General features: G+C 52.6%; 1 long non-coding RNA gene and 1 other non-coding gene across 3 annotated transcripts; both read left to right on the top strand.

Annotated features, from left to right (window-relative positions):
* Positions 1 to 796: 796 nt before the first annotated feature.
* Positions 797 to 2,362, top strand: LOC101795770 (uncharacterized). 2 transcript variants are annotated; one of them, XR_011804478.1, is made up of 4 exons: positions 797 to 1,189; positions 1,339 to 1,715; positions 1,841 to 2,002; positions 2,132 to 2,362. It is a non-coding gene; the product is annotated as an uncharacterized protein (transcript). The 2 variants fall into 2 exon arrangements; XR_005260544.2 differs by having other exon boundaries at positions 809 to 1,189; positions 1,430 to 1,715.
* Positions 2,363 to 5,258: 2,896 nt separating this feature from the next.
* LOC139999209 (uncharacterized) lies at positions 5,259 to 12,323 on the top strand. Its single transcript, XR_011804458.1, has 2 exons — positions 5,259 to 5,972; positions 9,801 to 12,323. It is a non-coding gene; the product is annotated as an uncharacterized lncRNA (long non-coding RNA).
* The last annotated feature ends 2,784 nt before the right edge of the window (positions 12,324 to 15,107 follow it).

The following is a 15,107-nucleotide window of genomic DNA, read 5'->3' as shown; positions in this document are numbered from 1 at the left end:
CGCTGGGTTAGGGCACCCTGCCCCTGGGGACCCCAAGGCGAGCGGGGTGTCCTCTGCGGGGAGCTGGAGAAGGGTGGATGGGGGGCCAGGGAAAAAGCACCGCATCGCCCCGAGCTGCTGCGTAACAGGGACAAGGGCTGGGCTACAAGGCACAGGCTGTCCCCGGCGTGCTTTGTGCACCCCGATAAAGAGGGAGCCTGGCTCCACTCAAACCCCGAGCCGAGGTGAAAGGGTGCTGCTGGCCTTCCCCCTGCCATCCTGGGGAAAAACAAAGCAGGGAGAGGGGAAATGGCAGCACCAGCCTGCAGCAGGCTGAGCACTGCTCGGCACAGGCCCTTTCCACGTGGGGCAGTCAGGGGGGTGCTGGGGAGGGCTCCGTGGGACCCGCCCCTGCAATGCGGGGTGGGGGGACAAGGGGTGCCACACTGCATCCATCTCGTGTTCAGGCTGCCATGGTCTGGGTCCTTCCGAGGGGGTTGCAATAGAAGCAGGTTTTAGACATTTCCCCTGTGGATCAAGTGCTTTCATCTCCCCCAGAAGGATATTTTTCCCTCCAGGATTTCAGCTGCTCCGTGGTGTTTTTTCCTCCCGCAGGTGCAGCTCCAGGCCCTGGCAGCAGCCGGGAGCACCACCCTGCCCTCTCCCCGTCCCCAACCACAGCAGCAGCTGAACTGCTACAGATTGCTCCAAAATCGCTCCAGTGCTTCTATTTCCCATCGACAGAGTTCAGTTATTGGTGCACAGCCCAGAAAGCCTGTTTGGGTTGGCTGAATCCTTCCACAGTGGTTTAACAAATGACTTTACAGAGAGCGAAATGTAGCCAGAGGATCATTAGGGCAGCTGGGCAATAATTAACAGATACCCGTGAGTTAAAGGCCAGTTACCAGGGCATGTGAGAAGCGCTAGGGGAAGAGCATGGCAAGATGCCCGCAGAGCCCTGAGGGGACAGGGCGATGGCAGGGACCTCATGGGGCACAGAGGGGTGATGCTCCTGCTCTTCCTGGTCCTTTCCCCGCCCTGTTGCAAAACCAGGGGCTGCCCCAGGCTGTGTTTGCAGGCTCACGGGATGACTGGGGGCTGTGTGCATGGCTGGGGGGTGCCTTTCCCCCGGGACATCCCCTGCGCCTGCTTCCAGCACAGCTCTGGGCTGTGCCTGCAGCAAGGATCCCTTCGGGAAGCGTTGCACAAGGTGAGGGGACGTTACCCTGCTGCTGGGGAGTGGGGCAACTGCACATTGCCCAAGAGCACCCGCAGAAAACAGCTCTGCCTGGGGCAGGGGTGCACACTCCTTGTGCAGGGGGATCTTTGCCTCTCCCCAGCAAACCCCCATCATTGCAGGGTCCCCGGGAAGGCTTCTCCTGGAGGCCTGTGCCTGCGCAGGAGCGGGCAGACCCCCCAGGACCAGCTGCCTTCATTTTGCCCCCCACAGCCCAGGTGCAACCACACGGGGCGGTTGTGCAAGGCAGCACCAGCTTTTTGAGCAACGGAGCCGTCCCATCCGTATCTTGTGCAAAAGGCTTCCGGAAAACACAGGGGGAAAAGGCACAAACGTCGACATCCCCCAGCCTGCTTCCCACCCCCATCCTCCCCCAGGAATTTAAGTGCCAGCATCCCCCAGCGACCGCACACATCTCCCAGGGGCTGCGGCAGCATGAGGTCCGTGGCTGCCCTCCTCCTCGTGGGGATGCTCATCGCCTGGATGGAGCTGCCAGCAGGTAATATAAACACTTTGGGAGGGAGGAGAGGTGTCCAAGGGGACGGGGTGGCACCCGGCCTGTGCATCAGGAGGGGACAAAGCCCTCTGGGGACCCTCCTGGGCTGCAGCCCCCTCACCTTGCAGGCACCGCCTGGTCCTGCCCGCGCATCCGCGTCACCTGCGCCATTCCCAACCCACCGAACAAATGCGACAGCAGCTGGCAGTGCCCCCGCCACCAGAAGTGCTGCCAGGGTGCCTGCGGCAGGAGATGCCTCTCGCGCCCGCCTGGCATCCCCACGTCCCACGGTACCGTCCTCTCCGAGCCACCTGCGGTGGCCGTGGCCCTGGGCAGGGAGGTGGCCACAGTTTTCAGGGCTGGGGGTGGCCCAGGTGCTCTCTCTCAGCCCCTCTCCCTCTCTCTTTCCCTTTCCCCAGTGTGAGGGCCCGGCTTCTCCGCATCCCCGTGCCACCTCCGGTACCAGCCCGCTGCTCGCAGCCCGGGGAGGACTGTCCTGCTGGGGACAGGGACGGGGACAGCTCCTTGCCCACGCTCTGAAACCTCCCTGGCTGCCGAACCAGCTGCCACAGGATGCTGCCTGCTCTCTGCTCCCTCTCTCTTTTCCCTTCCCTGCTGCTGTTACAAATAAAGGAACTTGTTCCAGGAGGGCTCATGGTGTGTGTCTCCCCTCCCTGCCCCTCTCCAGGCCCACCCTGGCGCACACTCCCCCTGCTGCTCCCTCCCCAGGATTTGTGCCAGGGGAAGAGGAGGAAGCCCACCCCTCTACAGACCCAGCATGTGGTTAGGGGCTGCCTGGGGGCAGCAAATCCCTCCCGAGGCACCCAGACCCCGAGAGGAGGGTTGGAGGGGCCGCAGTGAGACCCAACTTCAGGGACCTCCCAGCAGGCTGAAGGGAAGCGGGTGGGCAGCATGTCCCTGGGTGTACCCGAGCCGGGCAGGGCGGTGGGACAGGGAACGGGACCCCCTGTGGTACCCAGCAGCTGGGGAGGGGTTACACAGCCCCATAACCCAGGGTGCTGAGCCCCTTGCTTTGGGGCCAGGCTTTCATGGGGTGCTGAGACAAGTTGGCAGCGTGCAGCCTGCTGGTGTCTGCTGCAGGGACAGAGTGGCACCCCACAAGTGACAGGGACGTGCCAACAGCCTGCACGGTGCCTGTGGGGGGTTAAAACACCGGGTGAGCCAGCAGGGGCAGGCAGAAGGAGGGCCAGGGGCTGGGAGCAGCCAAACCCAGGTGGGAAATCGGACAGCATTTAGGACCAGCACAGCACCTGCCCGTGGGGATGTCCCTTGCCACCCTCATGCCAAAGAGGGGGGGCAGAGCCCTGGTGCTGTCCCCAGGCTGTCCCCATGGCCGCGATGGCACGCGTGGTGGCACGTCCCATCAGTCACAGATCGCAGCACCCCTCCTCCGGCAGCTCCAGCCATTATCAGCTATTAAGCAGGCATTTCCACGCAGCTGGCTAATTTGATAACGCTGCAATTATCCCGGTTTGTTAACAAGATTAAATTGCTAATTGGTTTGATTAAGCACCACGCTCCAGGCACCGGCTGCTTCCAGCAGCGCTGGTGACCCCGGCCAGCCCAGCCCCCTGTGCCCAGGGCAGCAGCTCCTTTGTGGGGGCAGCTACAGGAGACAGCTCTGGGGGGGGGGGGGGGTGTTATCCTGGGAGCTGCTGAAAGGGACCTGCAGACCTCCACGTGAAGGCTGCAGAGCTCTGCCCTTCCCTTGTCACCGCTGTCACCCAGCTGGGCAGGAGGAGATGGAGAAGGCAGCCAGGGGAGGATGCCTGAGGGTCCCTCAGTCCGGGTTCTTTCTGCTCTGGGGTGCTGCAGGTTAGGGATCAGATAGTGGAGCAGCCCCAGACACCCACCTGGAGCTGCAGCTTGAGCTCTTCTCTCCCTCCCTGGAAGCCCCCCCACTGGGGCTGAGGTTTGCCTGCACCCCGGGACAGCCAGCACCGCCTGGCAGGAGCAGGACAACGCTCCCCAATGCAGACGAGGAAGGCACGACCCTGACTGTGGGAAGCTGCTGGCAGCGAGTTCTGCCTGGAAATCCTTTGGATCTGGGTCTTGGGGAAAGGAGGGAATTCCACCGTGCATCGAAGGTGTTCGTGCCAGGAGACAGCAGGGGAGCAGCGCGCCCTGTGCCAGCCAGGAGACGCTTCCCTGCTGGCTCTGCCCCCATCATCTGCTCTCCTGAGGCTGGAGCAGCGTGGGGACAGAGCCCTTGGTCCTCTGCCTGGGCCTGACGCAGAGGATGGAGAGGGAAGGTCTCACCCCCAGTATGCTCCTTGTACACTTGAACATCTTTTTAATATTTTCTCGGAGCCTTCTCCCTGCGTGTTTCATGCTCTGGCTCAGCAGTGTGGGTGCTCAGGGTGAATACAGAGCAGTTTAGCACTCTGGAGTGACGCGAGACCTTTTCAGGGGATGATTCAGACTGGCCTAATCAGAATTACTACAGCTTTGAAAACCTTTGCAAAGAGAGGCTTATTTAACTAGCCCGGGCCAGGAGTGGGATGCTGTAGTCCCAGTAGGATGCAGCAATTGCATCAGAGCCGTCAGAGGAGAGCCCCTGGGCTGAGCAGATCCACGCTGTGCCCCCGGCCGGGCACCGAGCGCAGCCCCCGCCTGCTCCGCGCACAGGCAGCGGCGTTTCGGGAGGGAAAATGAGTCAACGCCCTCCTGGTCCCTGCACACGAGGAATAAACACACCTCTGCAGAACCGCAGCCCGTCCTCCCTGCTGAAGGTCAGCGTGGTTATGAATTCACCCCGTGCCTCAACACGTGGGGTGTTTTCTTTGTTTCTTTGAGCTCTGCTCCCCCATGGCCAGTCCCTGCAGGCTGCAGTCGAGGTGCTCATGGCCAGACCAGAGCTCTCGTGCAGTTGGGGCCCTCCAGCATGGACTGTCTGATGGCACAGGGCTGCCTTTGTCCTGATCCAGTGTGCTCCCCTAGCCACGACCATCCTCTGTGGCACTGGTGCCTTTGGGACCGTCCCTCATCCTCTCCTCCCTTAAGTGCTGCTTCATCCTGGACCAGTTCTGGGGTGGCCACACACGAGCCGAGGGGCAGCAGGGCTGTGCCTTGCCCAGCTGAGCCGCTTGGCTCCCTGTCCCCACCGAATCCCCCTGGAAATCCTCACCAGGCTGCCGCCTGCTGGGGCTGCACGCCCAGGAGGCCGCCAGATGAACCAGGGAACTTGGTTCCCTGAGCCTCTGCCGTCGGTCTGAGCCTTGGCACGGCCCCCCTGAGGCTGGTAAGGGATGAGCTTGGTGCAGAAGCAGGCGTGCAGGAAGCAGCTCTCTTTGGCCCTAACGCCGGGGACATGGGGACCCGCCAGCTTGGCCTGCTGCACGTGGCCAGAGCTGCTCAGCCAGGGGGTTCAGAATATTTTGGGGAGTGCACAGAGTCTCACACACAAAGCCATCGTTTCAGGCTACAAACCCACCCTTAGAAAATGAATACATTAATTAAGAAGCAAAGGAATAAAGTGGTGGCAGCCCCCTGTAGCTAGGAGAGACCCCTAGCCAGCAGCTCCTGTGGGAATAGAAATGTTGTTTTTGCAGAGTTACATTGTTTAGAAGGAGGGAATGTGGTACTGAGATATGCTTACAGTGATAAGAAAGTTTAGCAGGTGACCTTGTAAAATGCAGACAACCAGTCTCCTTAGGACAATTAGGTGAAAATCACGGTGTCAAGTCAAGTCAGATAAGTGAAGAAACATTACCACTTCAAACAGTAAAAATGTCAAAAGAAATTTGAAATTTAACAGGCCGGCAACTGAAGACTATGCATTGTTTGTGAAGCATCAGATAGATTGTGAACCTGGATTACCCACTCAGTGGGGAAACAGGGGAGGGTCCTGCCATCAAAAGGTATATAAACTGTGTTTTGGAACTAGTAGATGCGCTCTCTCCTGCTTGTGGGGCGCCCGCCATTGCAATCGCGAATAAATTACTACTTCACTGAGATCCTCGCCTGAGCCTAAGTTATTGGCTACGGAGTGTTTCTCACAATTTGGGGGCTCGTCCGGGAGCCAGTCACCTACTGGGGAGCCCCACCGCCGCAGCAGCAGGAAGGCATGCCCCGCTGATTTCAGCGGTCCTGTGCATCGACGGTGGCGGTTCTGCGGAAAGCTGACAGAGGGCCCGAGACTGGTTAAAGAGGCAGGATCCGTGAAGTAGTGGGGAAAGGAAGAAGGTAGGCACTCCGGGTTTTTAAGAATCGATCCGGTAACTCTGTGCACAGACCAAGGTAAGAAATATTAAGTATTGCCTTGGGGGTCGGGTATCTGGTGTATGGTAAGCCCTTGCACGGGGAAGTGCTGGCACTACACCAGGGGAATCTGGTGTACGGTAATCCTTGCACGGGGAAGTGCTTGGAAGTACACCAGGGAATCTGGTAAACTCAGGTGTGCGGTAACGCTGGCACGGGGAAGTGCTTGGCGGTACACCCCCATCTTTCAGTACGTTAGTGTGTGGTAAACTGCAGAAGGGAAATTTCTGTAGCACATACTGGCGAGGGTTAGGAAAGATGGGAAGTACGAGTTCCAGGGAATCTGGTAAACTCATAGGTGTGCGGTAACGCTGGCACGGGGAAGTGCTTGGCGGTACACCCCCATTTTTCAGTACGTTGGTGTGTGGTACACTGCAGAAGGGAAATTTCTGTGGCACATACTGGCGAGGGTTAGGAAAAATGGGAAAATATGGGTTCCAGGGGACAGGGAGATATCCCTGGGGGAGTGCCTACTAATAGTTCTTCCTGAAGAATGGTAAGAAATTGGAAACATAATCCCAAAATTAGAGGGATTGTAAAAGAAAAATAATTTTAAAAAAAGGTTAAATATTGTGTATCAGTCTGGACAAAAGAACCAATTAAGGAAACAGCAGTATTTTGGCCAAAATACGGGTCTGATGAAAATTCAGGCTTTAAATTTATGTGTAAACAAGAAGATTCCTTTTTTTTAGAGAAGGAGCCAAGTCATGCTCCCTATAATCTTAATATTGAACTGGTGACAGCAGCAGTCACTCCAGGAAGGGAGACAGGGGCTGTAATTAACACTGTCCCTAAAGAAGGATCGTACTCTAGGTTCTGGCAAGAATTAGAACAAGGTAGAAGAGATATTGAGAATTTTGCCTTCCCTGATACTAACAGTACTAACAATAACTGTGTATCCTCTTAGGTGAACTACCCCCCCCCTCCTTACCAGCAGAGAGGTTAAGACTTTTAGAAGGAGAGGAAGTCTTTATTCGAGGACCCCAACAGCCTAGTTGAACAATTAGACCAGTTCCTACGACCTGATTTATACTCTTGGGGGAGGGAATTATGTCTGTAAGTATGTTGTTTACAGGGAAAGAAACGGGAATGATCAGGAGGAGAGCTGCTATACAAGAATGGGAAAGAGCTCATCCTCCAGGACCAGGGGTAATACCGGTAGGGCAGAAATACCCACTTGCCAATCCTGGCTGGAATAATAATAGTGTGCAACACAGAAATCATATGAGAGACTTGGGGTCAGAATGAGAAAGTACTTGGGGATGAGACCTGAGGACCCAGTATCCCAAGGGCTCTTGAAAGTTCATTGTGTGATTAAAGCCTGGCAAAATACGCAGAAAATGCTTCAGAAGGTGGGGGGATGTAGTGAACAGTCACTGGGGGACCCTCCTGCGGGAGGCCCTGGAGGTGTGTGTCCAGAGGGGAGATAAGAAGGAAAAAAAAAAAAAAAAAAAAAAAAAGTGAAACTAATGGTATTGACAGTGCAGCGGGTAGTGAAGCAGAGGGTTGGAGAAAGAGGAAAAAATCTTCAGGGGGAGTCAGGGCCAGGATGGAAAGGAGAGGAAGAGAGATGAAGGAATGGCAGGCAAAGAAGGCTGCCTGTGTTGTGGCCTGAGTCCTAGCAGAGACAGGCTTTGATAAGATGTTTTAAGTGTGGCCAGGCTGGCCACTTCGAATAGGAATATCTGGAGTGGAAGAAGGAAGAAAGAAGGAAAATGGCATGAAATATACTATATTGATATGTTGTTTCAGTATCTTGGAGGGAAAAGGTATGGAATTAAGTTGGACCCTGACTGAGCCTTTGGTGCTGGTATTAGAAAAGTACAGGCTGGAGAAAGATAAAGGAAGTGTTAAAAGGGTTGCTGAAGGTGTTAAAGGTGTGGCATGTAATATTTAACAGAGCTGTTTGAAATTGAATGAGCAGGGAAAGGTGATGTAGGCATTATCTAAGTAACAGTCTAGAAGTTTTGGTATATTTGCTGTGGTGTTTGGTCAGCTTCCCAAGGATCGGGGAGGGGGGAACAGCCTGCTCCACCAGGGGCCTCTCCAGCAGCCGCAGGGGGGCTTCGGCTCCAGCGCCTGGAGCGCCTCCTCCCCCCTCCTTCGGCACTGACTTTGGTGTCTGCGGGGGGGTTTCTCGCTCTCCCAACTGCTGTTGAGCAGCAGGCTTTTGTTTGTTTCTTTGTTTGTTTGTTTTCGTGGATGTGCTCTCACAGAGGCACGGACTGTATTGCTCATGGCTTGGCTCTGGGCAGCAGTGAGCCCCTTAGGGGCCGGATGAAATTGTCCCTTACCTGCCACGGGGAGGCTTCTGGGTTTTTTCTCACGGGGGCTGCCACTGCAGTTTCCTACCCCCCCCCCACTCACAGCCCCCGAACCTTGCCATCAAACCCAATACACTGGGGTCATTACTGACTTGTAAAGTATCAGGGATTAAATTAACTAATGAAACCCTAAAAAGTGATGGGGGTAGAAGGGGTTGGGATAACAGTGCCACTTTTGGGGGATACCAAGCTGAGACTAGGGGATAAAATGATCGCTAGGTAATTGTTGTATGTACCCAAGGCAGGAACTAACTTGTTGAGAAGGAATTTGATGATTAAATTGGGCATTCAACTAGTAAATTGTTAGACTGGAATAACAGTGTTATTAATGGAGTGCTCTCAGACCCTGAGAGCAAACATATATTCACCTCTGACTGGAAAGACCCTGAAATGGGGGCGGAAGCAACAATATAGGTGGACAATTTTACCTCAGGGCTATACAGGGCCACCTATCTATTTGGGTAAGTTCTAAAAAAAAAAAAAAAAAAAAAAAAGACTTTGGAGCAATTACAACCTCCCGAGGAGGTATTAATGTTAACAAATATGTGGATCGTTTTCTATTGTCAGGACAGGAGAAAAGAGTTGTGAAGAAAGCTACTAACAAGCTATTCAACTTTCTGGGAAAGCAGGGCTTGGGAGTATTAAAAAAAAAATAAATAAATTACAATATGGAGAAAGAGAAGTCAGGTATTTAAGGCATCTAATGTCTGAAGGAAAACAAAGAATAAATGCAGAGAGGATTCAAAGAATTGTTGAAAATTAAGAAAGAACTAAAAAGTTTTAAAAGAAAGATTTTTTTTAAGAAATCAGGAGCCATGAAGTCTGAAGGAAAATGGATACTCCCTGATGGGAGAGAAATGCTGAATAAAGTGATAATGAGGCAAATATTAACTGTTTTACATCAAAAGAGTCATTGGGAGGTGCAAGCAACGTGTGATGTTGTGCTAAAAAAGTATGTCTGTATAGGAATATACACTTTAGCGAAGCACATATGCAGAGGATGTACTATATGTCAAAAGGTAAATAAAAAGGTCTTCTGTAACCCATCTAGAGGGGGACGGGAGCCAGGGATTTGACCTTTCCAAAGTATACAGGTAAATTTTACTGAGTTACTTGTTTGTCCTAATTGACCACGTGACTGGATGGGCGTAAAGCTTTACTGCAAGGGTTAAAGCAGGCCTTAGAGATTGAGTGGGATTTTCACAGCCCCTGGCACCCCTCCTCTTCTGGGAAGGTGGAGCGAATGAATCAGACATTAAAGAAGCAATTAACTAAACTAGTGTTAGAAACCCAATTTCCTTGGGTAAAATGCTTACTCCTACAGGTTTAAACAGCACCAAGAAAGGATACAGGAATTTCACCATATGAGATGCTGTTCAGATTGCCCTATCTGGGCAGAAGGGATGAGATACCACAATTCAAAACAAGAGAGTTTTCTTAAGAACTGTATTCTGGGGTTGTCCTCTTCTTTGTCATTTCTCAGGACCTGTGGGTTGTGGGCTCAAACCCCACCTTTGGAATTCCCCATTCACCACCATCACCCAGGAAACCGGGTCCTGATTCGGACCTGGAAAGAGTCAACTCCGGCCTGAATGGGAAGGACAATTACTAACCACTGAAACAGCCATAAGAACTGCGGAAAAGGTTGGACTCACTATACTCGAGTGAAGGCATCCGTCGACGCTAGTACCTGGGAAGCTGTTCCTACAAAAGACTTGTTGGAAGTTGAAATTGAATAGAAAAATCTTATAGTGGACTCTGAGCAGGATAAGAGCTTACAATTGTAAACTAACCTTTATTTTCACAGGTAACTAACGACTGTGACTTGTGATTGAAAGAAAGAACAGACCTATAGCGAAATGCAGTGCTCCCAAGGGGGGGTTGTTATAGTAGTAGTGTACATCTTATTTTTTGTATTGATAATTATTTGGAAACCTAAGGTTTAAAAATAATGACAGGGAAAAAAATGATTACTAATTTTGTTTTTAGTGATTCTAGGCCTCAGAGAAGGCCTTGGTCAATTGGCAACTTGCAAAAGGCATGACCAGATAATAGCAAAAACGGGATACCCCATCAAAATACGGGTGACTGTGACAGAGGGTTATGTACCACATTCTGTCACGTTTGATGTTTGTGAGGTGTTAGCTTGTGGAGATTTAAATGCCCAACGACAATTGAGCAGAGAGAACCAATAACTGAGAGAGACCCAACAGCCAGATTGAGAATACTGTATGGAAACAATCCTCTATTGCCATCAGAGAAAGGGAGAAACTCAAGGAGAAAACAGGAGAGAAAACAGGAGGCCCTCTGAAATGTGTCAGTTCAAACAAGGTATGGGGATGTGAATGCCTGGATAGAATGGGTCAAATATACCATCCAGAGTCTCAACCGTAGCTACTGCTATGCTTGTGCCTCAGGATGACCGATTGCCCAGATAGTGCCCTTCCCATGGGGGTGGACCAAAGACTCCCAAGGGATGCGATATATGATTGCATTGTACCAAGAAAAGACTGCCTGGGGAAATGAGGCCTGTAAGTCTCTCTTTGCTGTTCCTTGCATGATAACAGTATCACGGTTCCCCCTGCATTCTCTACAGCTATAGGTAACCATACAGCTTGCCTCTCACGGCAGGGTGTGAGTGCTACCTGGCATCTGGGAGAATTTGCCTTGTGCTACCAAGGACTTGATGGGAAACTGCTCAAGACTAGAGATCCCCAGGGCAGATCTCTGGTGGTACGGTGGAGGGGAGATCTTACGGTCCACCCTACCATCTAATTGGGAAGGCACTTGTGCACTTGTTCAATTAGCTATACCCTTCACCCTGGCATTTGAAAGAGAAACATCACAAATACCCAGAAGTAAAAGAGGCTTAGGAATATCATTTGATGATAGAGTATATATAGATTCTATTGGGGTACCTAGAGGAGTTCCAGATGAACATAAAGCCAGAAATCAAATTGCTGCAGGGTTTGAGTCACTGTTCTGGTGGGTAACAATCAATAAAAATGTGGATTGGATTAATTATTTCTATTATAATCAGCAGAGATTCATCAATTATACCAAGGATGCAATGAGAGGAATCGCTGAACAACTAGATGCCACCAGCAAAATGGCTTGGGAAAACAGGATAGCATTAGATATGATGCTCGCAGAGGAAGTAGGTGTGTTTGTGTGTGTAATACTGAGCAACCATTGTTGCACTCTTATACCCAACAATAGTGTCCCAGATGGCTCGGTAACAAGAGCATTGCAAGGGCTTACCACCCTTGCCAGTGAATTGGCAGAAAAAAAATAAAAAAAAAATAAAAAAAAAATAGGCATATTTGCAACATTGATCGTAGTTGTAGGAGTTTTGACAGCCATTGGTTGCTGCATTATCCCCTGTGTAAGAGGACTAGTACAGTGGTTAACTGAAACCGCACTATTGAAACAAATGACCATGGAGCTACCACCTTACTCAGATAAGGAGATAATGAGGAGATGGAAAGCAAAGAAGAAGAAGTCTATCAAATTGCACCTTAGAGAAAGGTTTTGCAAAAATCAACAGTTTATAAAAAAAGAAAAGGGGGGAATTGTGGGAATAGAAATGTTGTTTTTGCAGAGTTACATTGTTTAGAAGGAGGGAATGTGGTACTGAGATATGCTTACAGTGATAAGAAAGTTTAGCAGGTGACCTTGTAAAATGCAGACAACCAGTCTCCTTAGGACAATTAGGTGAAAATCACGGTGTCAAGTCAAGTCAGATAAGTGAAGAAACATTACCACTTCAAACAGTAAAAATGTCAAAAGAAATTTGAAATTTAACAGGCCGGCAACTGAAGACTATGCATTGTTTGTGAAGCATCAGATAGATTGTGAACCTGGATTACCCACTCAGTGGGGAAACAGGGGAGGGTCCTGCCATCAAAAGGTATATAAACTGTGTTTTGGAACTAGTAGATGCGCTCTCTCCTGCTTGTGGGGCGCCCGCCATTGCAATCGCGAATAAATTACTACTTCACTGAGATCCTCGCCTGAGCCTAAGTTATTGGCTACGGAGTGTTTCTCACACTCCTTGTCCCCATGCACAGGGGACAGAAACCTTTCTCCTGCAGCCAGCCACACTGCACGGAGGCTGCAGAGAGCTCAGCACGTGGAGGCTGGGCAGTGGTGAGGGCAGGAGCTCCCCCAGCCTCCTGCGGCTCCCGAGCCAGCCCCGCAGCCCCTCGGAGAGGCCCCCCCACCATTCTGCAGCCAACAGCTTTGGAGCCCCTGAATGCTCCTCTACAGAACAGTGCACAGCCAGGAAAGCATCCCCTGAATCCCACTGAGCACCAGGGGCCCCGCATCCCCTCCCGGGTGCACAGCTCACCAGGACCCCCCCCAGCCAGCCCCAAAGCCACCCCCGGCGGGCAGGGGGCTGTTCACGTAGTCGGGCAGCACAGAGGGGCTCCAGCTGCAGAGGGGAAGCTGTTTCCAAGCTCCTTCGGTAGCATCCCATGGAGCAGGGCACCGGCAGCAGCACCAGCACCGGGGAATTCCTGCCTCTGCAGCCCTGCCTGTGCCAAGGCGCACGCAGATGCTCCTTCCCTGATGGTTATGTAGGTTAATAGCATGCAATGCGATTGCAAGGCACAGGCAACCGCAAAGCTATGTCAATATTTAGCGTTTACACATTTGGCTAATTAGGGAGCAACCTGTGATTGCCTCCGAAGGAGGCAGGGCTGCGTCGCCCATCTCCCTCCCCCTCTCCGCGTGCTCCTGGTTGGGATGGAGGAAACGTCGGCTCATTATTTCTGGAGTTCTCTGGCCACAAACAGTCCGTCCCGAAATGCTGTGCCAAGGCGCTGGATGTCAGAAATCATTATCCTAAATACAGCTCCATGCATGATTCATGAAGCTGGGCTTCACATTAATCAGGGAGAGATGGGCGAAAGCGGAGCAGCGTCGCAGACCGCTGTGCACAGGCAGGCGAACGGGAAGATGAGATTTGGACCTCTGGGGCTAAAATCAGAGGGATGGTGCAAATCAGAGAAACAGCCACGGTCCCAAAACAATCAGAGCCCATGTGAGTAGAGACCAAATGCAGGCAATGGGCCGATGCCCAAGTACCTTTCTGCTTGAGGAGCTGCTGCGACTCACATTAATGAGCGCAGGGCAGCCGGCACCGTGGCTCTGAGCAGCCTCGGAGATGCTCTGCTGCTTTCCACATTAGCCCTGGTCCGGGCAATGCGCTGGGCCAGCAGTGGGACTCACACAATGATGTGATATTATGATGTGCAGAGCGTACTGCGATGCTCTGCACAGTATGACCACTAAAAATAGAAATATGTGTGTTTTTTTTTTCTGAAATGTCACTGGGAGGTTCCTGGGCAAGCTGGGTTTCTGCACCGATGCCACGCTGCGCCCCAGCAATCAGGACCTTCTTGGGACACAAATGCTCCTTCCATTGCTCCAGGGCTTGGGAAACCAGGGAGATGTGTCATCTCTGTACCTGGATCTGCCCCAAACACAAGCCCTGGGCCCCGACGGTCAAACAGCCAGTGTGGGTTGCCCTCGGTGTGCCAGTGTGGATGGCGAGCTGCAGCAGGACGCTGTGTGCATTTTGCAGGAGCAAGTGTCCACGCCACGCTCAGCCCCTGAGCTCCATCCCCACATCCTGGGCTGTTCCTTTGCCACTTGTACAACCACTCCTGGTTACAAATAAATAAATGAATGAACCCACAAAAATGCAGTGACAAGCAGCCAGGCCAGCCGTGCAGAAGGGGGAAATCCATAGCTGGCATTGTAAAACCTGGGCTCTGAGATGAAAGCAGCGGTGACCCCTGTGTCGTGGAGGAAGCAGGCAGCACCACCAAGCCCCGCAGCCCTGCTGGGCTGGGACAGCTTGGGAGAGTGGGACCCCCATGGGCAAGGCCCCAGGAGCCACCACTCTGGGCTGGTGGAAGCCCCTGTGCCATGGGAGCCCCCGTCACCAAGCCCATCCCATGGGAACCTCCCCAGGGGCACCCCAAGGCAGCCCCCACACCGCACACCAGCCTCGCCATCGGCAGAGGGTGCTCATCCCACCACCAGGGCACTTCCACTTCTGAAATACCAACATCAGAGGCCAGTTATCAAAAATGCATAGGTTTGGCTGAAATTTTCTGTCGTGCCATCCCAGCCTGGCAGTGGCTGACGGGTCCCAAAGCCGGGGGCAGCTGGCTGAGCAGGACAGATTGGCTCAAGGAAATGGCATCTCCCTTTACGCTAACCCTTTTTTTTTTTTTTTTTTTTTGCATGGAGAAGCTGGTTTGCAGCTTGTCTCCTTATATCAGGGCTAAACGCTGATGTGTAAGGCAGTGCTATTTCTGGAGGTCGCTGGGTTGCCAGGATTTTCTGTACAGGTGGAACCTGGGGCCGCTGCGTGTGATCCCCGTAAGGTGGCTGTGGCTGTACTCATGAATTTATTGTGCCTGTGGCTGTACTCCTGGATTTACTGTGCCTTGCTTGACTCTGGCACCAACACCACAGCAGGATCAGCACTCGCTGTTCACCTCCCTCTGCGCTGTGTTTTTGGGGATGTGTCCTGGCCAGAGCAACTGGGGGCAGAGACAGCGCGGCAGGAAGGGATTCAGCACATTGGAGATGTGCTGTAAGATGTGGCTGGAGGTGATGTATATCCTCCGGGCATGTGGAAGATCTCCAGACAGTAAATCATTGCTGCTTCCATCCCTCAGCACTGCAGCACCTCCCCGCTCCCCCTCCGGAGGTTCCCTGTCTATGTAAAAAAATAGCCACCGCTGCGTTAGGGCTCTCCAAATTTTCTCAT

Source organism: Anas platyrhynchos, chromosome 21, assembly GCF_047663525.1.
Source record: "Anas platyrhynchos isolate ZD024472 breed Pekin duck chromosome 21, IASCAAS_PekinDuck_T2T, whole genome shotgun sequence".
Classification (NCBI taxonomy): Eukaryota; Metazoa; Chordata; class Aves; order Anseriformes; family Anatidae; genus Anas; species Anas platyrhynchos.
This window is presented reverse-complemented; position numbering and strand designations above follow the sequence as displayed.